Source organism: Chiroxiphia lanceolata, chromosome Z (genome assembly GCF_009829145.1).
Source record: "Chiroxiphia lanceolata isolate bChiLan1 chromosome Z, bChiLan1.pri, whole genome shotgun sequence".
NCBI classification, from domain to species: Eukaryota; Metazoa; Chordata; class Aves; order Passeriformes; family Pipridae; genus Chiroxiphia; species Chiroxiphia lanceolata.
The window spans coordinates 47,425,877-47,449,803 of record NC_045671.1 but is presented as its reverse complement, the minus strand read 5'-3'; the positions used below and the strand labels follow the sequence as shown (position 1 = coordinate 47,449,803).

Genomic DNA, 23,927 nt, shown 5'->3' with positions numbered 1-23,927 from the left:
ATGACTTACAGCCACTTTTCTCTCTCAGACCTTCTTGGTGCAAAGAAACCAACACTGCCAGTCAAATATAGCTCTGAATTTCTTTATTTTAATTTTGCTTCTATGACATATTTTCCAGTTATATTGCCATTCCTCTTTTCCATTTGTTTGTTGTCTTTACTTAGTCAATTATGTCTCATTCTTACTGAGTGGTGCCAGTTGCAACTCCAGTCTTTCTCCAGCAGATATTAGAAACAGATAGGTTGCTTGTATCCTGCCTGCTTTTGACACCTCCAAGAATATACCACTATATATCTAATGGAAATTCCAGTACTGTTATAAAAACATCATTCCCAAAGCTTTGGTTCGCTAAGGAAAAGAAAAGATGTCAAGAATAGCAAAAAAAATACTGAATATCTTTCACAAACTTTCCTAAGTTTAGAACTATTAGACTACACACAGAGTACACCTAATACACATGGAAAGGATTATGTCTGGAATTCTCAGGAGTCCAGAGCTAAAGACCATGGCCTGACTGAGCTCAGATGAAAAACAAAGAGACAAACAAACCAACAAGTCAACCAACCTAAGAATCAATGGATGCTCCAAAATAAAACTATTGAAACTTCAATATCTTTAAAGCATACATACTGTTCAGATCCTGGGAGCTAGCAAAGGAATACACCGTAAAGTTCGAAGTGATGTCATACAGGTAACATATCATATAACCAGAGCACTCTTTCTGCTCCAGTTCATAAAACCTGACAATGCCCTTTGAAAAACTTGTCTGTTTTTCAGATGTACAGGATAAGACAGAATTTTATTACACCAGTTCTTCAGAGAATCCTTCTGAGCTTTCCTCTGGCTGGATGTGGTAGTTCTGGGGTCCTCCAAGGCAGAGACTAACTGGAAAAGAAACCTAAAAACAAAAAAATGGGGTTTTTTCCCTTTTTTCTCAGTAAATGTGATCTCTAAATACAACTACTCCCCTTATTTGAATAACATCATTCTTAGTGCAATGTTTTTGCTGTGACTGAATTTTTTTGAGAGCATTTGAATTGCTTGTCATATTTCTTTGTGATTAGTGTAAGGATATACCTTCAAGTTGTTGACACTGAGAAGAGGATTTTCAGAACAATATCAGTAATTGAATCAGAATGATTCTGCCTGCAAATAATTTAGAAAGTTTTATTTATTTGCCTTAAAGATTATGAAATGTTATTTAACTTCTCAAGTTGGCATAAGATTGAAGTCAAAGTGGAATTTTAGTCTGGTGATTCCTAATGGATATCAAAGCAATCTTTTTCTTCCTTTGTCTAGAGCAAATCATAGTGCTTACCTACTGCTAAACAAAAAACAAAATAGAAAATTAATTTGATATTTGAAAAAAAAATGAAAAATCTGAAGAAATTTCAGTAATTTTGAGAGGAAATCAAGATGGCATGTAGATGAGGATAACACTAAAGCTTCAACATGGCCATGCAGTAAACCATGAACAGAGGTAGAGGAGTTTGGGGGTGAGGTCTTTTTTGCCATTTGAGACGTAGTGGATAGGTTTGAAGAAGACAGGTTTGAAGAGGAAACCATTTTTATTTTTCCAAGGAAGACGGAAATTATGCACTTCTTAATAGTGAGATACTTTTCAGTAGCTGGTAATGACTGATGGTGGACTAACAACAACCCCTAAACTATCATGGCCTACTAAGAATAAAACCTTCACAAGGGTAATAAAATACTAAGAAAGAATGTAAGAAAGAAGTAAAAAAGCTTGAATTACATATAATAAAGGAAGGAAGGGGAAGAAGAAAAAATACCTGCAGGAGTGTAAGTACAGTGGATGAATATATGACATGACTGATTCATTGAGTATGTCAGTGAGAGTTTCAGTACAATGACAACAGAAAACGTAATATGTTAGTGTCGTTCTCTAAAATCTTTATTTTTTGGAATAGAGACATGATCTACTTTGTCAATTCAACTGTCACTGTGATAGAAACAAAAAATTAGTACCCCATGTGTCCAGACAGAAATTTATAAAAAGCATAACAACAAAATTATAGGTCCTTCTTTCTTGTTTCCTTACTGTGCACCAAATATATTAAAAATAATTTCTATTGACTGTTCTACTATCTGTCAGGAAGTCATGCATAAAATATAAAGACTTTTTCCCTTTTTGCAAGTCTCTGATTTAATTCCTACAGTTATTGACCTCTTTCCTTCCCTTCCCATCCCTTCCAAAACCTTCCCAAACCTTCCCAAACCTTCCCAAACCTTCCCTTCCCAAACCTTCCTAAAGCTTCCCATACCTTTCCAAACCTTTCCATACCTTCCCAAACCTTCCCTTCCCTCCAGCCTCACCCCATCTTCCTTTCCCTGGTTTTCTTCCTTGTTTTTATTATGATGCTATAAAACCTTGCAATATTTTTCTTCTCAATTTTTTTCTTCCTGTGTCATTTTGTATTTCTACTTCCCCATAATGTATTGTCATATAACCAACTGCAACATTCAGGTTTTTTCAGTAATTGAATAAATAAAATTCAGAGTAAAATAGAAAAATTTTCTCTATTCCACTCCTACTAGCAATACTGAACTACCTTCAGGTGTAACAATTGCCTAATCTGTATACCAGCATAAACAATACCTTAATACAGTAATATATTTTGGTAACTCAGAGCCGTACAGTAATGTGCCTAAATGTAGCATCAGATGTAGTCAATTTTATTAACAAATAATTCTTATTTTTTCCAGATAACAAAACACTGATTTTTTTCAAGGGAATATACCCTTATATCTGCTAAATTTATTTTCTAATAATTAATGTATTTCTCTTTAGCAGCTAATAAATCCTGTTTCCAGTCAAACTAACCACAGAAACCTTACAAACATGTCAGGCATCTATAATTCATGACAATTGAAGACTAGTGCTCAGGAATACAACTCTCCATTTTGAATAATGGCCAATTAATTGTATAGTATTTTCTTCAATAACAATATCTAATTAAGACATTTGTTACCAAAGTTGTGTAACGCTAAGCTGAGGGAGAGCCTATTATAGATGGAGTTCTATTGGAATTTCCATTAAATTAACACTATGGACTTTTAATAGATGTTTTAATTAGATGCTGTTATTAACAGAGATGATGCACAAATAAAAATCTGGCCCTATGTGTCCAGAATGCCTCAATAGAATTCGCTGTGGGATACAGATAAAAATGTCTCAGTCTACCTAACAAAATCAGAAAAAAATCTTTGCTAAGCAAGCACATACAGGCAATCAAAGGGTAAAACAGTATGGGTTTGAGCCTTTTTTTTAAAGTGAACTTACAATATTGGTTCAAATTTACCTCTTATTTACATTGGTATAATTTGCTAAATGTATCAGGATCATCCTTGTAGTGGTTTGGATTTTGTTTTCCCCAGAGGATAAGAAAGTGGTAGCCCCCAAGGGGTGGAAACCCCTGGAAGTTTTGAAATTCTGTCCAATGAGCGCTCCTGCAAAAATGTAAACATACCACAACCAAACGGAAGAGAAGAGTTGTAGTTTTAGGTTAGAAGAAGTGGCCATGTTGTGAAAGACCACGAGGAAGGGGGTTTGGAGCCCCTTGGGGCCTCTGCCCCCCCCCCCCCAGCCCCAGCTGGGGGCTACAGAGACTTGGAACAGTGTTAAGCTGGACTATGTGTCTGTAGCTGTGAGCTGGGGGATGTTTTCCATCGTGAATGAGCAGAGACAGAGCAGAAGCAGCGGCAGCGTCCAGAGGTTATGGCTAAAAGCCAACTGATAAGACCTGAACCAGCGAAGCAGCAGAAACAGCATGCAGCTAAGGAAGACTCAGAGTTGCTCAAGCCGAGGTAGAGAACCGGCAGCAGAGAACAGAACTAAGTTTCTACAGAGAGAAAGCTTGGGGGTAAGAACTGCAAAACTCCCCTAAACTTCCTTGGAGATCTCTCCAAAAATGGAGGGGGTGGACTCTTACTGATTAGAAGTCCTAAATGGGTAAAGGAGCTAAGAAGCTCAGTCGTCCTGAGAGCTCAGCCAGGACGGAGTGTGGGAGGTTGGCCTTGAGGGCCCTCCCTTGCTGCAAGCTACAAAGAAGCTTGCAGCCTGAGACAGGGTACAGAGGCCCTGCAAGGAGCTTGAATCTCCTGGAAATACCAGACCGTCACGAAGACTCCCTGTGCTTCATGATATGACGTGGTGAAACGACCTTGTCTGGGGTTACGAAGCCCACGGAAGACCCCTCGGTTGGTTGGCGACGGGGCTGAGAGGAGCTTGGATACCTCCCTCGTGAGTGCTGGCAGAGATCCAGCCATCAGCTGCTGCATGAGAAAAGGACAGATGACTGCTGCCTTAGAGACATTGCTGCTCTGAAGAAGGGATCTGTCCTTCTTTCCCTCCTGGACTTTTATTTGGAGGGGAGAAGAGATCTGATCCATTGTAAATACTTATGTCATGGTAGAGATGGTTGTAGTCGTGTCTATAATGTATTATGATATTTATTTGTAGTCACTGTAATATATTCCATTTCCCCACTCTGAGTCCGGTGTGTTTTGTCTGGAAAAACCCATCTCACATTGGGTTGAGATGTGGGAGGGGGAATGGAACTAGGGAATTGGATTTTGGGCTATCTCAAACCATGACAATCCTGTAGATGAATTTACTTCCTATTAGTCAATTGAGGCATTATGTCTTAAGAAACACAACAATGTATTTTTTGCACAATTCTGCCTTTATCTTTTCTTTCACTTCCTGAATTTAGGTCCAGCAGGGTGGGTAGGGTGCTGATGAATCTAAACCAATGCTGCATTAATGTGTTCATTGTGTTTTCCCTCTGTATCTTAACTGCATGTGCCACCACAGGGGAAAACTGTGACTGTATGCACAGCAAGTAATTAACCACAGAATCACAAAACCATAGAATGGCTTGGGTTGTAAGGGACCATCCGGTCCAACCTTCTTAATGCAGGCAGGGACAGTTTTTACTAGCTCAGGTTGCTCAAAGGCCCATGTGATTTGACCCAGAAAAGTGCCAGTGATAAGGCATCCATAACTTCTCTGGGCAAACTGTTCCATCATTTCACTATCATCACTGTAAAACACTTCTGCCTCATAGCCAGTCTAAACCTACCCTAATTCAGTTTGAAACCACTGCCCATTGTCCTGTCACATTTTTCTTATAAGTTCTTTTTATATCTTCAAAAGCTGCAATAAGGACTCCACAGAGTATTCCCTTAATGCTGAACACAAATTTCTACTATTTAGAGTAAAAATATTATGGGCGACAGTATCAAAGTCCTTACAGAAGTACAGGTAGAAGACATCAGTAGTTCTTCCGTTTTCCACTAAAGGAGTTAATAATTAATCTATACTGCCAGTGAAACAGCCCTTCTGAGTAATATTTGTGTGAAAGATTCATTTGTTCTTTCAGTCGAACATTTGCAGGGTCAAAAAAATTTCCCCTCTCATACATGTAGCTTCTCCCCAGTAGTGTGGTGAATAAAAGTAAACAAAAACCAAACAAACAAAAAGAAAATAAAAAAAAATATTAAGTATATCTATAGCATCTTTCCATATGACTTTTATTATTCTAATAAAACAATAATTGCAAATTATATTTTTAATATAGGGTGGTAATGACAAAAAAATACTCCAAGATCAATTCAGTAAAGTATAGAGACACCTCATTCTCAGTAATAGACATATGATTAACCCAAATAAAAGTCAGTAGCTTCACCTGTTCTTTTCAGTGTAATGACCTCTGCAATGTAAAAGCAGTGTTGTGGAACAAAGTCTCTTGTTTTATTCTGTACTTATTTCCTTCTCTGCATTTACCTACATTATTATTTCTAGAAGATCTACTTCTTCTAATCCTCTACTCATCATCATGGCTAGGCTTCGCGAACAAAGATTTGGGAAGGACTCTTCCCACATTTGTTACAAGCGCACTGGTGGCTAAAAAGGCCAATGCGTGATAGACAAGTCCGGTTGCAAAAGGCACAGCAGAAGGACTCCTTGGATGGTATCGGCAGGACACGATTCTTTCTGCGTTTCTTTTCTCTTCGATGGTGATCCTGCGTGCGTTCTCAAAGGAAGCAGCATAGTTATAGATAGTGTGTCTCCAGACCTCTCCATTTGAAGCCAGAGTAGACCAGTGATGAAGATCAATGTGGCCAAGGCTGAGATGTTGTTTCAGGGAGTCCTTGCATTTACTCCTTGGGACTCCCCTCTTGCGGCAGCCAGTGGCAAGTTCACCATAGAGCACAATCTTAGGGAGGCAGTAGTCCTCTATCCTAGAGATGTACCCTGCCCAACGCAGCTGTGTTCTCAGGAACATGGCCTCAATGCTTGTGACTGCTGCTTGTTCTAGAACAGAAGCATTAGTCACGTAATCTGACCAGTGGATGTTTAGAATTGTATGGAGGCAGCATTGATGGAAGCGTTCTAGGAGTTACGACTGGTGGTGGTAGATGACCCATGATTCGGATCCATATAAAAGAGTAGACAGCACTATGGCTCTGTAAACACTAATCTTTGTACTTTTCTTCAAGTGTTTATTTTGCCAAACTCTTTTATGGAGTTTTCCAAAAGCTCTATATGCCTTTGCTAACCTGTTGTCTATCTCCCTGTCAATCTTACCATCCAAGGAGATGATGTTACCTAGGTAATTAAACTGCTGGACTGATTTGAGCTCTGATTCGCCAATGGTGATATGGGGATGATGGAAGACTTCCTGAGGTGCCGGTTGATATAGAACTTCAGTCTTCTTTAAGCTGACTTCCAGCCCAAAGAGCTCAGCAACCTCAGCAAAGCAGGATGCTAAATGCTGCAGAGCTACTTCTGTGTGAGCGACGAGGGCGGCATTGTCAACGTAAAGCAGCTCCTGGACAAGATGATTTAAGGTCTTAGTATGGCCTACATTAAATAAAAAGAGCTCGTAAAAAACCCTCACCAGTTGCTCTAAAAAAAATTAGCTTCCATTGTAGTGTATTTTTTGCATAATAATTCAATTTTAGTATAAATGAGAGTGAATACAATGAAAATGTGCTGTTTCTCAAAATAGAAGGCTCTGGATTGTCAGTCTTTAAGTTGTTCCTTTTGTTTTCAGGGTCTTCCACTGAGATCAAGATGGGATGTCAGCCAAAAGGAATTTAACTTAGTGTTTTCCATTAGAGACTAGGCCTGAGTTTTGATCTCTTTCATAATCACTGGAATATGCAAACCAATGATTTCCCTCTTTAACGGTTTGGCAAGAAAGATTAGGCAGACTCATTTAAGGACTATTATCCTTTGAAGCATGCACAGTAATTCCAAATTATTAAATTTCCAAGTTGATTGTATTCTTCCAATGTAATAGTTTGTTTCTTCTTTTTATAATCAAACATTTCAAAAATGATAGACAATTGTAAAAAAATATAAAGAAAAATAAGATGGTAACACTTCTATTCTTGAGGTTTCAACTAACAATATTTAAGCAGATGTTATGTGAGCGGTAGTTGAAGAATGTTAAAAAAAAATATAGCTCATCTTATATTTGTCATATAAAATATTATTACTACTTGCACCAATAATAAATCAATATGCATTATGTGATCATCCTGAGTAATACTAATATTAATTGTAGTGCAGATACAATAAAGAAAAATTAGTTACTTTAAAAGCACAATTTCAAAAGTGTGCAGATGATCTCTTGCAGGAATCCTTTCTAAAAACCTAAACTTTATGCTCAAAATAGATATTGGATCATTTCTTCCACTCATTTAATTTAATGACAAAATTCAGAACTAAAGTGAGCACATTCTGCTTAAGTATCCTACCTAGAATCCTACTCTGACTGTTTTTTTTCAAAAATAATTTTGCAAACCCACTAAACAAATATTGAATTTATTTTTATTTTTTTTATAATAATACTTCCCAGATGTGTTGGTTTTACAGTAGAGTTTCGGTAGCAGGTGAGTTTGCAGGGGTGGCTTCTGTGAAAAGACATTGGGAGCTGCCCCAGGGTCATACAGAGTGAGTTCCAGACAACTCCTAGATAGTCCCAATGCTGCCCAAAGCTGAGCCCATCAATGACCTGGTGGTGCCTCTATGATAATGTATTTAACAAAAGGTAAAAAATGCTGCACAGCAGCTGTGACAGAGGAGAGAGAAAAATGTGAAACAACCCCATACACATCAAGGTCAGAGAAGTAAGAGAGGAAAGAATTGTTTCAGGTGCCGGAGCAGAGATTCCATGGAGAAGAAAATGATGAATCAGTTGTCCCCATGCAGTCCATGGAGGGCCATACTGGAGCAGATCTAGAGCATTGAGTCTGGCTGAGATGGAGTTAATTTTACCCACAGCAGCCCCTGCAGTGCTGTGCTGTGTATGGGCAACTAGGAGGGTGTTGTTGATAACACACCAGTGTTTTGACTACTACTGAGCATTATCACCAGTGCCATCACTCCTACATTTCCCCTCACCAGTAGGCTGGGGGTAGGCAAGATCTTGGGAGATGATTTAGACAGGACAGTTGACCCAAAATGACTGCAGGGATATTTCATATCATGTGATGGCATCTCAGCAATAAAAGCCAAAGGAAAGAGGGAGGATGGAGTCATTACTCTTGCTTTATTTAACCACCTTTACCTTGACACAAAATATTTATTTCCATCTTATTTTCTTCTCCCATCCTTCTGAGGAGTGGAGGGATAGAGCAAACTGGTGGACCCCTGGCACACAGTCAAGGTCAACCCACCTCATATTCGCGCTGCAGCCCGTGTAGGACCCCACACCAAAGCAGGGGACTATACTTTAAAGGAAATTGCAGCTTGTGGACAGCTTATTCCAGAAGAGACTTCTGTAAAGAACTGTAGACCATGGAGTGGTGCCCATGCAGGAGCAGCATTCCTGGTAGGAGCTGTGGCCCCACAGGGAATCATGCTGGAGCAATCTGTTCCTGAAGGTCAGTATACCATGGAAAACACCCACAACTGGAACAATTCTTAAGAGCTGCAGCCCATGGAAAGGAGCCACAGTGGAGAAATTTGAGAAGGTCTGCATCATGTGAGGGGCCACCCATGCTGGAGCAAGGAAGGGTGTTAGGAGGAAGGGGTGTCAGAGAATGACTTGTCACAATCCTCACTCCCCATTCCTCTACACTGCTTGTTGGGAAAGAGATAAAAGAGTCAGGAGTGAAGCCGTACATGGAAAGAAGGGAAAGGTAGTGGAAAAGTATTTTTACTTTTGTATTAATTTCTCACTATCTTACGCTGTAGTTAATTGGCAACAAATTAAATAAATCTTTCTGTTTTGCCCATGATAGTAATTATGAGTGATCTCTCTGTCTTTATATAACAGCACATGAGTCACCATATTTTCTCCCTCCATCATGCTGAAGAGGATGAGTGAAAGAGCAGCTTGGTGAGTACCAACCATAACAACCATAGATGGCCCTCAAAAACACTTGTCTCCCACTGCATTTAAGCAATAATCTAGACAATTAAGAACAATTTTAAGACAAAAAAAGTTCTATTTTTACTAAATGCCTATCCACTGGGATTTCTCAATTCCTCTCCCAGCAGACTACAGGACCCTGGTCAAGGTGTTCACAAACTGCATTGTTGTCATTAATCCCTGAGCTACTAGAGAACTCTTATTCTTCAGCTTTTCACTGTGGGTGAGGATGGCTTTTCTAGAATTCTTTATTTTCTGCTGCCAAAGATACAAGGATTTAACATGCTTTGTCTGAGGTATTTCTAGGCTCCTATATCCTTACAGAATGGTGTTTCACACCATCAAACAGAAGAATAAACTCTACTTCTTTATCTTTACACAGCAAGACATGTAAGTACTAAAGCCTACTCTTGTATGCTTAAACCTAAGCACACGCAGTTTGTTAGGCATGAGGGATTGTTTCTTCAGTGGCACCCACCTCCTCCAGGCAAAAGCAACAGAAGAAAACTATATTGACAGCAGAGTCTCAATGATTAATATATTATTATAGTGCATAGATGTGTATGTATATACACACACCCAATAAACTTCATTGAAAACTGTACTTTTGAGGGTATCCTTTTCTCTTTTTAGTAGGGCAGTGCATACAGATTTTTCCACTTAGGGTCAAGTAAGTAGTAGCAGCCACTGAATCATGTGGAAATCAGGAAATGTAAAAACCTACACATCAGAAGACATTTGCAGAGCACAGTAATGTATAGTTCTATTGGTCGTGCATTACAAGCTTGCAAATCCTTGCACACTGACCTTGCACATGTGCAATTCATCTCTTACTGAGAGAGCACTGCTGCAGCTGAAAGAACCTGTTCCATCAGGGCTCTGCACACACAGGTCTGTTTGCCAGCACCCTAACCCAGGAACTCAAATTCATCTCAGGAACCTCCTGCCCTTGATTCTGTTTTCCACATTTTATTGCAGCTAATTGAAACAGAGTTTCAAACCTAGAATGGCAACTAATAAAATGAATGTGTTTTGCTGTATGTATCAGCCCTGACACCATCTGTATGATCTGAGAATCTCACCCAGCAAGGTTTAAAGCATTAAAAGAGGACTTCGCTAGATTTCATGGTTGTTCCATGGGAAAGTATAAAGTATCGCATATTTTTATCTAGATCTGAGTAGGAAAGAGAAAGCCCTGTAAGCCTTCCAGGAAATTCAAAAGTCTTTGCAGGAAAAGATCAGAAAGTTTTTTAGAAGATCTCATACATGATATCATAGGACTGATAATTCTCTAGGAATAACATAATTGCTTTCTTTTTTTTAGTCCAGAGACTTGATTCTGTGAATGTATCATATCCAGTAGTTACCTTGCCCCCATGAACCTGACAGAATTTCACCTTTATTTTTAGATTGTTTTGTTTCCTTTTTTTCTTTTGGAGTTATTCCTCTTAAAAGATCATTCAACTACATTACCTGATTAAAATGGTGCATCTCTAACAGAAAGAAAGCAATGATTTTGTAGCTACTGGAACGGGAACTGAGTTGCATATGACCAAACACCAGATCTTCAATTTTTCTCACATCTGTTGGGCTGGCTACTGGCTCCTTTGGGGTAGCTCTCTACCACTTATATTTTACCCAAAATTCTACACTGAAAAAATTTTCCTGTCGAAGGTGTTATATTATTGTTATTAGACTGAAAAAAATCTCGGCTGTCTTCCAGTATAGTTCCAGTAAAACTAACTTTTTGGAATCCTATGGTAATTATTTTAAAACAGAAGGGGTTTCATATTAAAAAAAAAAATCATGTCTTGTTCCAAATGCAACAACTAACAACAACAAAGACTATTATTTCACTTACACATGCATTAATAATTTTCTATATGTATGTGATCGTTTCACTCTAGGCCTTCCTGGAGACAAGCTTGTAACCAGGAAGGAACTAGGAAGGTGATCACAGAAGTCCATGCTATTCCTTTACGTAACTTGAGGTATAAATAAAGCCAGCAGAAAGGACCTCTCTTTCTTCCTTTCTGGCGAGGTTCAAGAATGGTGGGTCCCTGTCTTGGTCTTGCTTATCTGGAGCTGAGGCCTGCAGTGACTGCTGTTGTCTGCCACGTGTGAGGGGAGAGTGCTGGGCCGTGTCCAGCCGTCCTGCTTGTTCAAAGGGAAGTGGTGAGATTTTACTAGCTCTTCAGTTGGCTGGTTGCTGGGTTTTTAGACTGTGTAGACTTGTTTCGTCTTTGTCCCTTTTTGTCCTGTTTTGTCCTTTTCCGTTCTCCCTCCCCCTCTCCCCTTTTGGGGAGCTATTTAGGATTTCTGGAGTTGTGGTGTGAAATATTCTCGTTGTATGTATCTGTCTCATATGTAAAATATATATATATTTTTTTTTTGCTATAGCTTTGGCTGCTTAGGTCGGTTTTTTTTCTTCTCTCTCTGGGAAGTAGGTCCTTGTTGTCAAGTTTCGGGGACTTGGCGGGAAGCCAGCTCGAAACTTGCACAATGTATTTCTGTATATATTTCCATATTTCTACCTGTTGTTCATTTACAAAGAAAACTGAGAAAGAGAAGATGTCAGTTTTAGAACAAATATAATATGGTCAAGGTAGCATAAATTTACAATCAAGAAAATAACCACATAATGAATATGTATAACGTAATAGTTCAAAATAGCCCCTCGTACTGTATATGTCATTTATTCCTCAAATGAGGCAAAAAGCTGTGGTTCAAACCACAAAAGATTTTTCCTTTGGGTCTCTATTTAAGGCATTATGCTCATTCAGTTCAAATATAGAGTAGAGGGTTGCACATATATATGTTTGGATAGTTTCAACTATTATGCTCTAGGTGTTCTAGAAATACAGTTTTTTATCAGACTTTATATTAAAGTCTAGTTAATGTCTGTGTAGTCACTTCTTGTGCCTCCTTTATTTTATTTATGCATTATAAGTAAATATACTTTTATATAAAACCATATATTTTTATCTTGTCTAAAATCAGGAAAAAAGACATTTCAGCCTCTCTTTGAAAATATTTACTTCTCTCCTACAGACGAAGTAATTAATTACTCATATTTTATCCCAATATGCTAGTGTTTCCAAACCTGTAAGTCTGCAAATAATGCCTATCACATTTCATTTATAGACAGTAATCTAGAAGTTAAAGTTTCTTTTCTGCAAACAAAAATTTCTTTGCTACTGCTTCTTGCATAAGGTTATCAAGATGGGTGAACTACACAGATAAGAAAACAAGATTTTTCAAATCTCAGGGTATTTGGTGTTTCGATCTAGTGTGAGCTCTCAAAGTTTCGCTTCCCCCAATTTAAATTCTTATAATTTCAAAGATGGTTGAACCAGTAAAACAACGTGTTCTTACAAGATAAGAAAAACACTCTTTTCTTAATTAAGGCTGAAATATTGCTAAAAAAAAGAGCTGGCAAGTATAACCAAATATGCTGCTAAATAAATATGATCCACATATAAAATTCACTATATTTTTATTATTACTATATTGCTTTTCATTTGTCTTCTTTCCATTTTAGTAACAAATTCTGCACCTTCATTGCTTTTACACTTTGAACATTTCCTAGTAACTCTTTGACTAAGGAAGTGAAAGTTTCTATTCCACTCCTCAGTAGCATGTGGTCAAGATGGCACTTGTCATGGAACTAAACCTTCCTAACCTCAGTAGACTTCTGCATTCCAATGTTTCAATTGCTTATTTTCACCTCTAGTTATTGAAGCTGATAATCTGCTGATATAGGAAAAGAAAATAATAGATTTAGGGAAGATTTTAGAGATTTTTCTATAGTTAAGCATCCGGATTCCCTCCAATTTGTGGTTAGGCACATAGCTGAAATATCTGCATTAAGGAGATTGCCATTCCATTGTCCCTTGCAGAGTACTGGCTACCTGAAATTCTTCTTGCTTTGTAGAGGAGTCTAATCCTTTCAAGTAATATCAGAAAGGAGATATGGTGATTACACTGCTAATATATACACCTCAGTTACATAATCTAAAGTTAAATGAGATAGATCCAAGCTCAAGTCCACTACATCATATCTCAATGCAGACAAAAAAGTACTTGCAACATTTCTTGGAGAAAATTTTAGTGCACATTTGACTTATCAGGTAATCAGCTTCATTCTTACCTATATTTTCCATTGTGGAAATGATTCCTGATATTCATGTAAGAATAAAAGACATTTTCTCCAATGAATTTACATTTTCCCTTCTTACATTAGCCTAGAGAAGTAATAGAATGTTTAATATATGAGTTGCAGGGACTCTGTGTTGGCTGGTCTTCACATTTTTAATTCTATTCATCATATTATTACCCTTATACAGTGCTTTTTTAAAGAATCGTAAGACTCTCGATTATTTTCTTACTGATATATTATACTGTACAATCATTCTTACAACCCACCTAAGTGGATCCATCTGTAAATCAGAACAAACTGAAAATATAAAGTGGCACTTTTCAAGCTGAACAAAGTACAATATATGCTGCCAAACTGAAATCTAATAAGAAATTCTTACATAGAAGTGTTATGAATTCTAATAGACACGCAATTAGTCTGAAAAATTCAGAGGTGTTTTCCACATCCTTCAAAAATGTAAATATGACTATTTCACACGCTTTCAGAAAGTCTTTGAAATACATCAGTGCTGAAATACAATAGCTGCCTCAAAAGTAGGAAGAAGTGTAAATTCAACGTTACAGAAGGATTTCCAGAACAGAATATTCTTTGGGCCTGAGTTGGACAGAACTTTCTGATGGCTACTTTGTGTGAGATTTCCAAGTAATTAATGTTGACCACAATCCACAAATAAGAGAATTCACATTAGTTTTTGAATTATTTTTCCAGAAGAAAAGCAGAAACAGCAGAAATTGTGCACAAATATTGATTTAGTCTCACAAAAATTCTTTGAAGTTCAATGTATTAAGTCAGTAATGAAAATGTAAGGCATAAGAAAAGGAGAAAGCATATCTAAGAATATGTTAAGTAGGAAGAATCAAACTCATTTATACAGTAATATTCAAGATATCCCTTTTACAATGTGTATATTTTTCTTTTTCCTCCTAACGTTGCTAGAAACCCCCTCATGTAGTTTGAATTTATGTACAGCACAAAAGTGCTAGATATCAATGCTACTCTAAATCTATTTTGCTATCTAGATGTGAGGTGATATTTTATTCAGACTTAGACTAGCTATACAGGGGGTTTTTTTACATAAAGCTCTCTCCATTTAATTTAGCATAGCAATTTTAAATATAATAGTAAAACTTAGATTTATCTGCACATTCAATTAATTTCTCAGACTCTTGACAGATGTATTTTGAAAGGTCTCTAATAGCTGATGAATGTAAAAAACTTCAAACACTAAATGTATATAAGCAAAGGCCTGAAATTGTAAATAATATATGAAAACAAATATATGAATTCTATAGGACACAATGTTTGTCAAAAATCAGTTTTAAGTAATTGTTTCCACATAGATTTGTAAAACTTATTTCCACTTCCCTACTGACTTTGCAATTTTTTTTTTTTTTTAATTCTTTTCCCTGAGATTGGAAACTTCATTATACTGCTCCTGACAAGCTGTTTGTATGATTCTGTTATGGCCTGGTACCCCTGACAAGTACGCTTTCTTTGGTGCCTTTATAAATCAGTGTAGCACTTCATGTAATATTTATCAGTCACCAACCACCAGTACCATAATCAGAGATTCACAGTAACAAGATGCTCATCTCTTTCACACAAGTGTTACATTATCTTCAAACCAGCATAGTCAGAAGGTAAGGAACTGGGCTCAGTGCAGAAGCCAGTTCTGGGACAGAGGGTAACATCCAAAACCTGGAAGCTATTGCCTCCTGATCCCCACTTTTCAGTTAAATTTCTGTAATGATTAGGTGTAAGCTATGCTTCTTTTCTCAAAGGTTTAGATAGACCATTAATTCACATTACATACACCTGTTCTATGTTTCTCCAGTGCTAATTTTTCTTAACACTTTAGAGAGGAAAGCAAAAGTAATAAAAATTAAAAACTCAGGGCTTGTAGAATTGGGAATCTCATCTCAGGGTAAGATATATATAAGATTTTTTTTTCTGACTAACCTATTTACTCAATGGAAATTAACAAAGTCTTTTAACAGTATTTTAATTCTAATATTTTAATTTCATTTAACAGTATTTTAATTCCATTTCTCAACAAATAAATATCATGCCTAATCTACATTTTATCTCCTTTTTGTCTCCTGTTGCCTAAAGACTGATTTCTTGAATGTTGCTTTACATTGTATAGCTGCCTCTATTGCTATAAGGAATATAAAATTTATACTAATAAGGATCGTATTTCAGAAGCAGGGAAACATCAGTTAGTGATTTTGAGAAAAGATGCCGGTAAGTGCTATTACAGCATTCTGCAAAATCATTTCTGCTCTTACTTGAAGAAAAATTGACAGCACATTGTAAAACTTGTAGAAATTTTTTAAACTGTGGATCATTTTTAGAGTATTAGTAAGCAGGTGATAAAACCTAGTTTCATATGTTTCTCACATGCATATTTTTCTGTTCCTAAATTTCTTTAAACTTATTTGTAGATGAGAAAATTTTGTCTTTTTCCATCCCTTAGCATTGAAAGTGCAATTCAGCCGGAAAGATCTCTAATTTTTGATGGCAAAGAACCTACATTTACAGTAGAGTTTCAAAGTTATACAAGAAATTGTTCAAAATTACAGGAAAAAGAAGTTTGTACAGCACCTTCCTTCTTCTTCTTTCCTATCTCCTTCCACTGCTACAGTTGTGGGGATACTTCTTAATCAGACAAAACCAAAATATTTTGTTACTGTTGACTTTTTTGTGTGGGTTTTATTCTCCCTGATGCCAAAGATCCCATACTCTCTAGTAATCACGAAACCTACTTTGGCACAACTGAAAATTATTATTTTTAATTTAATGTGTTTTATATTTTTCTAAGCACTGAGTCGTGCCCTGAAACAAGAAAAACACTATTGTTTGCTCCATTTGTTGCCATCTCTCAACAATAGACATGTAGAGAAAAAAATATATTATGAAAAAGACAAACAAACCTGAAAATGAGTGAAAAACTTATTTGACTAATTAATATCTGATCTTATTTAATCTTTTTAAGTGAATTCTGTGGACAGTACTGCTTGAGATACCTGCTTTATGCATGCCTTATAAACATTTGTCATCTCAGCAAAAATAAGATTGAAAGCTCTTTATAAACTGACTTTTCTTTATGAAGATCTACCACTTGAATCAAGATCCTGATTCAGGGCCCTATTAATAAGATCTTCCTTTATTGTGAGACCCACATTTCCTCGGGGAAAGCATATTATCATAAAAATATTCATATGAATTTCTGAACAATTTTCATTGTTTTGTGAAATAAATGAGCATCACAACCTTCTCCTGATGGAATTTACTGATGCAGAAAACAGTGAATTTCTGGACTAGTCAGATAGTAAAACTATTGTAATAAGGGTGGGGAAATATTCATGTGTCTGAGTAGGTGAAGGGCCTTGTTCTTTCAAATCATGGCAGGAACTAGAGTAATTTGAATATTCTCTAGGACTTCTCATGGGTTTTTTTGTCTCCACCAGAACTAAAACAGATCTGAAACCTGTCTCTGGTACAGTTTTCTTGGATTAGTTCCTCTGTCTTTGATACTCAGAGGTGCTTTGTTGTTAACATTTGGTCATTTTTCCTCCAGGACTCACAAGACTATGTGTTGGGTGTTATACTCTTGTCTAATGAGCTTTCTTTTGAAAGTTTCTTTCTCCTATATTTCCCCAGAGGATTCAATAGGACAAGTATTCCTTTCTTACCTGGAACACATAAAATAGTACAGTAGCATTTGCTGGTCAACAAGTGCTTGCTTTGTTTAATTTTTTTCCATAACTGATTTATTTCATTTAACTTTGTGTAATTTAATTCACAACATTCCCATAAAACACATGTAAAAACATGCAAATATGCATATAATTAATATATGTTTTTTCATAATTCAACAATATATTTCTTTAGTGACACATACATACTTTATAGTCTTTGTTTGTTTTTTTGATTTTGTTTAAAATAATTGTTCCTCTCTTTCAGCTAATTTTAATTTTTTTTTTCACATCTTGCACTGTGTAACTGAAGCGATCCCTATCGTCAACCTGTTCTTACAGTAGATTTTATGACCCCTAAGCAAGCAAAGAAGTTACTTTACATTTATGGTACCTATAAGGATATGTGGAGGACACAGAAGACAAACTGAGGGCATGAAATGGAACTGCTTTGCATAAAGTCCTGCTATAAACCGAATAGATTATTTCTATGGTTAAGTCTAAAAAGTGTTTCATAACTATTTAATAATGCTGCATTATGGCCTTTGGGTATTTCCCCTCAAAGACAAACAGCTTTTCACTCACTTCATGCACTTCAAATGTTATAGCCCTGAGCCCATACCAATTACAAATAAAGCAGAATAACCTCCTCTTTCTCTTATGTGCTGCTTTTATTTAAAGAGTCTTTCCAAATGGACTAATGCCAGCATTTCTACCCTTAGGACTTCTACAGCACATTCACAGATGTCTGGCAGAGACTACAAATTTATGCAGTGACCCGCTCACCAGTTTGAGGCCATACTCACCACACTGCCCAGACACTGAGTTTCCAATTTACATCATCATCAGAGTCCCTTGTTAAGTTAGATGTCAAAGAGTCCGTCCAAATCCTGGAAATACCAGTATTATTTGGTGAGACTTGTGTTAAACTTGTGAGGGAAAAAAAAAAAAAAAGTGAAAAAGGCACACACTAATCCTTTGGTGAGAACATTCAGCTTCAGTATACAGGATAAGATTTACACATCCTGTCAGCATCTACCCCAAACTGAAATGTCCTTATCAGCTACTACCAGGTGTGCCTCCAGCAAGCTGTCAACTGCACAGGAAAGATGTGAGAGAAAAATTAGAGAAGCCATTGACCCAGGGCTCTACTCCTCCACAGAACAGGAGATGCTTCTGTTAATCAGAAGGGAACTTCTCTCCTGACATTAAAGGGTCATGTGTCTTTTAACAGTTGTCTCATATTGTATGTGAGTCCTCACATAGGAACTACCCTGCCCTCTTCAAGGTGGGTATTAGTTACCAGTGGGAAGCCAAATCTCTCTTTTCCCAAAACCCAGAAACTCTATTCCTGGTCTACTTCCTTCCTGCTTATCCCTGCCAGCAGAGAAAACTGCACTGGAAGGATAGCTGGACATGAGCAAGTGGCCACAAATGGCATCTCTCTACTGAAAAATCCCTGCTGGATATGGCCAGCTGACAAGTAATTACAAGGATCTCCCTTCAAGTTCTGCTGCTCCAGTTTTTTTCCTCTAAATTCAGTTTACTGTTTCTGTTAGCACTCCTGCCTGAGTTCAAGTTCTACATCAGTCTGCTAGACTTAATGTCTCCTTTTCAGGGAACAATCTGAGGAGTTGATGAAAGCTTCGCTCAAACTAGGAGAACTGCTCTCGAATAAGAAGATGACATAATGCTTCTTAGTGCACTAAAACACACCCCAGGGAGTGGGGATGGAGGTTACATGAGCTAAAACTTAAAATTCTTGAGATGATTAAAACCCACATTCTTCTGTCAGAAGCTTGCATTATGATCCCATTTGGCTCCAACTGGATCCCACTGGCTAAATGAGAATTAGACCATTAGCTTAGGATTAGGTCCATTGACTTCAGAGAATGTAACTCCCTGTAACATATGACAGCAAAAATAAGAAAATCTTACAGAACACCAATAAAAAGCAAACTAAATATAAATTAATATCTTCATAATCTTTTAAATATGTAAATTTCAATTGCACAAATATTTAAACTGTGCTCATTCTGTATATTAAAGGGTCCTCGTGGTATAGGGTTGATTTGCATTTGAACCTTTGAGAGAGGAGAGTACTGATTTGTAATAAAGAAACATATGTTCTGAAATAACTATGTGAGTCATATGATACAAAATACATAAATTGTAATTCATGAAACCAACTTTTTAAATATCTCCAATTTACTGTGTGGCATTTTATGTATGATAATGGAATTGATGTGCATTCTAAAATTATATATTCAAAACTTCTTGCATTTTATTTTAAAACCTACACTGAGCAAAACTTATTTAAGCTCATCAACCAACTCAGTAAAATGCACATCAGATCCTTTCTTTTTCAATGACATACCTGTTTAATTAACGTTTTTTAAGATCATGTACCTTGCTCATTCCACTGATTGGATTTGATATTTTCTTTAGTATACTCCACCATAACGTCAACTGCAGGAAATTAAAACTTTATGCTCTTGTACTTCAGGGGTTTTTTCACATTGTTATTATACTCTTTAGAATATTATCTTTGTCAGCTCTGCTCTTCTGTTAACACCAACCTATAAGCCAGTTTGCCACTTTTTAACCACAAATCTTGCTCAGTTTTATTCTGTGTGATTTATCCACAGAATTCCTTCTACTAGCTGATCTGCAGAGCTACTTTTAATTGTTTCATGAAATTACTGCTCCAGAGAGCCCAGGGAAAATTGACCAGGTGACAATGACTAGGCCAAATTAGAGTTATAGTCCAAGAATTAAACAGATGCAGGTGATCGGTCTGTGAGGACTACTGGTTTATACATTTAACTTTTACCTTTCTCCCTCTGTTATTCCATTGCCATGCAGTGCCTCAAATTATTTTGAAAGAAAGAGTTTCTATGAAGGAAACATGAAGGAAAGGAAGTGCAAAGAGTTGAATCTACCTTAGTTGCAGTGAACTAAGGGAAAAATTTGGAAGGAGGTAAAATTTACTATAAATTCTCTGTCCTCGAGAGCAATTGAAACATCTCTTTAAATCAACATAGCCAGACTCTTCTGTACTGTGAGGATAGGGAGGTGCTGGAACAGGTTGCCCAGAGAAGTTTTGGATGACCCCCCCCGGCAGTGTTCAAGGCCAAGCTGGATGGGGCTCTGAGCAACCTGGTCTAGTGAAAGGTTGGTTTCCTGCCCGTGTCAAGGGAGTTGGAATGGCATGATCTTTAAGGCCCCTTCCAACCCAAGCCATTCTAATGATTTTAATGAGGTATTAAGGGGAGACAATGTCTGACGCACATGCAATACTACTTTGAGTACTGCTACACACGCTACAGTTTATTAAAGACAAAAGTAATTTGTATTTGCAGAGCATTCCATCATTTCTGGTATTTTTCTTTCCAATTTCTTTACCTTTTGGGAGTTAATGTATCAGTGCATACTATTTTTAAATAGGATAGTTTTGTCTTTTATTTTTAATGAAGCAGATAATGTAGAAATTTGCCAATACTGTATTTGCACTCATTTTTTTGGTGCTAATAATTTTCTTTAAAAAAAACACCAAAATTTTTACTATAATTTTGTTTTATAAAAAGTTTTCCTCGTTTTCTGTGTTTCAAATTACATCTCTGATTTCCTACATATAAAATCAGAGCAGCTGTGATTGGCTAAACATTCTTTTCTTCTTTGTTATCTTTCAAAGTCATGTAATCATGCAATTATCTTAAAAAGTCAATGCTTTCAATGATAGTAGAAAGGATGGGTAATTATCCACAAGAGATCAATTTATAATAGAATGCAATTTAAAATTATATATATATACACTCATTTCAATTCTATAGGAAAGCTATTACAATCTCTTAGATACATCTGAAGAATTCTATTCTTCATAATAAGTGTGTTTGAAATTTACGTAGAAGTAGAGTTCTGACTTTAGAGTTCACTTTGAATATTACCTCAGAGACGATACGTGTTAGGGAACTTTTGAAAAATAATAGTAAGTGAATTCTTCAATTTTCTGAGAATATTCTTGCAATTAATACTCTCTTAAGATCTTCAGCACTGATAAAAACAGTCACTCACATATGTTGGAAGTAATGGTGGGAGGTTCTTATATTGACTGTTTCATGATTTGTACAATAGATAAGTTAAAGCAAAATTTAAATATTAAATAATTTTTTTTTTTTAAATGACATGTACAAACTTTTAAGTTTTAAAGTACATGTGTACTCCACAGAGAAGATCTAACTCAGAATTAAATCTAGAAGGTATGATGACATGTATTTTCTTTCATGTTTAAACTGTGAAAATAATAATGTATTTAATTGAATAATAGTTATGAGATCAATATAAATAAAAACAATGGAATGGTCTAGTTATTGCGTGATGCAGCTTTGTATTTTGAGTTGTCATGCATTATCTCAAGGACCGCTGTTTGTCTGTGCTACGTATAATCCCAGCACATATGGGCTTTGTCCAAGACCTGGAAGAGTTAGTTGAACCTTCTGTGTGCCCTGGAGAGTTTTTGCACCTTTTACTTTGAACTTTCTTATGAGGCAATTTTCTGAATATTCATAATTACTAATGCTACTTGGAATAAAATAGTTATAGCTTGTTGTAACTGCTCATGCAGTCATTCGAACTACTTCTAAGACAAATTGTAAATTAACACCTTAAATACCTTGAAATTTGCACTCCTCCTCCTTCGTATGTTTGATTTATTATATTTTTAAGTGTGTACTCTTCAGTTAGACGTCAAAAGGTGAAAACTTCTCTTAAACTAAGCTATGTTAAAGAAAGACAAAGAATAAAGGCACCATGAAGATTTTCAGCTTCACAGTGGTCATCCACCTTTAATATGTAAGTAAATCAAGCTATTTGTCATTTTGTGGTTCCTTCAAAAAGGCAGTTCTCCAAGGCTCTCAGCAATTCATCTCTCCTGCTATGCGATCCTCTTAGGGAAAGGGAGTAAATTGTTTGAAGACCATTAATAATTTCAGCTTGATTGCAGTTCATTCTAGCTATCTTGTGACCTGTAATGGGCTCTTAAAGGAGAATCTCCTTATGAAAGAATATCTCTTTCATAAGCAATCAGACAAGAAAAAAACCCCTGATTTCTTAAGGAATTGGAAATTGCTCAAACAATTGTGTCTTTTGGGTATTTTTCTATGACTTCATCAAAGTAGCACTGTTGATGTTAGTAGCTAGGCATTTTTCAGAAAGCTGATTTGAAAAAGTATTTGGGCAACACTCTCAGGCACATGGTGTGATTCTTGGGGTTGTCTAATGCAAGACCAGGAGTTGAACTCAATGGTCCTTTTAGGTGTCTTTCAACTCAGGATGTTCTATAATTCCAAGATTAGATCCAGGTACAGTTCAGTCTCTATTTCTTTCACTTTCTCCTATCGTTTTTTTTAATGACTTCTATGGCTTTCCTGTATGTTGTTCTGTTCTTTCCTCTCTAATTTTGCCTTTGTCTCCAGGGAGTAGAATGGAATGTTCAAAAAATCATCATCCACCTTCACAACTTACACTCCAAAGAATTGTGAGGTTGTTCACACCTTACTGAATAAATCCATCTGCAAATTTCTGACTCAGTTTACATTCAGTTCATTTCACAGTATTTCATTTCACAACAATAAGGACCTGGCCTATACTCGTTTTACCCAAAAGAAAAAAAAAAAGATGAAACATCACATGAGAAGGAAATTATACTTTCTCAGACAGAGGTTAAAAGGTTAAAAGTACTTTCTTTTTTTTATATGAGTTACAGATTTTGTTCTGTAGTTGTTGTATGCTCCTCTTCTAGATAGTCTTTTTGTGAGTTTAGGCAATGTGATCGATGAAACGAGGCTATCAATTTAGGTTGCAAGGTAATAAAAGATTTATTGATGCCAACAAGCAAAAACGGCCAGCCGGGCGACCGGAGGAAACCTCAGTTCCTGCCGTGTCCACGAAAAGGGGAACAGAAACAGCAGCAGTTATACCCTCTGGAATCACCTCCCCCCAGAGTCACGTCATCAGTTCATTGGTGGAGGTTTCGCGGGCTGCATCCTGCTTGGTTCCCTCTTTGCGGGCTAACGTGGAGTTGGTTCCTCCTTTCGCAGGCAATTGCTGTTGCCGAGGGGTGCCCACCAATGATTTTGAAGTCATTAGTCTCTATGAGTCTGGGGTCCTGGAATTTTCCATCAGGATGATGGTTGATCACCCTGGTTCCTCGTGGTCGACCCCTCCATCTTGGCTCCTATTAATATGCTTGGAATAAACTGCTTTTAGATTGTAAAGTGCTAAATCATTATTACATTGTGTTAGTCATCCGCAGCTTACAGAACTTTTGTGGTTAAGCATTGCATAACAATTGAACTTATGATTTTTAACTGAGCAGTCAACACAATATAGCAACTTTATTAATTCTCCCAATTGAACAGCAAATTTCTTTAGTTTACCTATCGCAGGTAAATATTTTGCTTTCCTTACCACTAATGACTTTCTGGACTACTCCAAGTCTTTGTCTCTGTTCCATTCTCAGCCCACTGTTTCAGGACAGTTATTTTTCCCCCTTTTCCTAGCAGTGTTTCCTTGTCTTCTGCACTGGCTATTTGCATGTCCCCAGCACGCACATGTGTTCTTCAGGGCTTTCACGTACTCCCCCACCATCACCGCTTTGCC

The 23,927-nt window shown here is 36.8% G+C and overlaps 1 long non-coding RNA gene across 1 annotated transcript; it reads right to left on the bottom strand.

Annotated features, from left to right (window-relative positions):
- Window positions 1-937: 937 nt before the first annotated feature.
- LOC116780887 lies at window positions 938-23,208 on the bottom strand. The gene is made up of 3 exons (XR_004354694.1): window positions 23,108-23,208; window positions 18,759-18,764; window positions 938-948 (listed from the first exon to the last, which is right to left on the bottom strand). It is a non-coding gene; the product is annotated as an uncharacterized LOC116780887 (long non-coding RNA).
- Between the last annotated feature and the right edge of the window lie 719 nt (window positions 23,209-23,927).